Raw genomic sequence first — 1403 nt, 5'->3', positions numbered from 1 at the left:
TTGACATTCAATGGTTTTATCTTCACTGAATTGCCCACTATCATCATCCTGGGGTGCTAGTAGTGATGAGAAACTGAACTGGGTGTGATATTTAAATATTGTGCCTACAAAAGTAGGTCAGAGGGAAAAGATTCTATAGTGATTAGTTCAACTCGTGACTCCCCAAAGCCTGTGCATCATTTAAGAATGTCTGTCATTAAGAACACTGTCAATTTGCTTGGATGGATGCAGCTCCAATGACACCAAGAAACCTGACACCATCCTAAGACAATGCAGTCCACTTAACTGGTGCCCCATTCAGTACTTTCAGCATTTACTCCCTTCATTACTGAGGTACAGTGGCAGCAGAGTGCACTATCTACCAAATGCACTGCAGTTACTCACCCACTCTCCTTTGACAGCACTTTCCAAGCCTGCAAGCTCTTACCACCCAGAAGGACAAGAGCAGAGAATGCATCAAAACAGCACTATCTGCAAGTTCTCCTCCAGGGTGCGTACCATCCTGACTTGGAGCAGTATCAATAATGATCTCATTGAGTGGTGCAGTGAACCTGACGGGCCAGAAAGCCTGTTTCTACCCTGGATCTTCTATCATGACATTTTTTTTAAAAAAAAAGTTGACTAACGCAATGACCAGACTTGTGCTCAGTCTTCCAGCTGTTCTCTGAAGTGGTGTTAGCTAAAGCTCTAGCATCAACTTCCTGATCTTATAGTCCAGCCTGTGGTCGAGAACAGAAAGTATCCCAAAACCCTCTTGACCATGTGATTGTCCTGTCCAACCACCTTCAGGAATTTGTGAATGTCCACTCCAAGGTGTCTTTGTACCTCTACACCACTCAGCATCCCCACTTTCATTGTTCACTCTTCCTGAATTCAATATGAATCTCTTTGGATTGAATTCCATTCACCATTCTTTTCTTTCCACCTGATTGATATCTCCCTGCAGTCCCAGGCTTTGTTCCTTATTGTTCACTACATCACACATTGTTGCGTGTTGTCTGCAAACTTCTAAATTATGGCCCATACAACTCTGTTTTAATCATTGATCTCCATCAGACAACAATGGAACTCACTGGAAAAAGCAGAAACAAATAAAAAACAGAAATTGCTGGAAAAACTGAACAGAATTGGCAGTATCTGTGGAGAGAAATCAAAGGTAACATTTCAAGTCGAGTGACCCTCAGAACTCCACTGGAAAGTCATCCAGACATGGTTCATTCCTGGTCGGGATTAACAAAAAAATCTAACCCCTCCTGTCATATGTGAATTTGCTGATGTCTCCGGAGGTTGTTTCTCTGAGTTATCTGTTCCCACACATGGCATTTCTGATCAGCATCTCCCCAGTGTCACTGAGTAAATGAGTTTCCACCTCAGTGGGTAACTGAATCCTTCCCTCAGTCCCC

The sequence above is a fragment of the Rhincodon typus genome, unplaced genomic scaffold, assembly GCF_021869965.1.
Source record: "Rhincodon typus isolate 14 unplaced genomic scaffold, sRhiTyp1.1 hic_rhity00001113, whole genome shotgun sequence".
NCBI classification, from domain to species: Eukaryota; Metazoa; Chordata; class Chondrichthyes; order Orectolobiformes; family Rhincodontidae; genus Rhincodon; species Rhincodon typus.
This window is presented reverse-complemented; position numbering follows the sequence as displayed.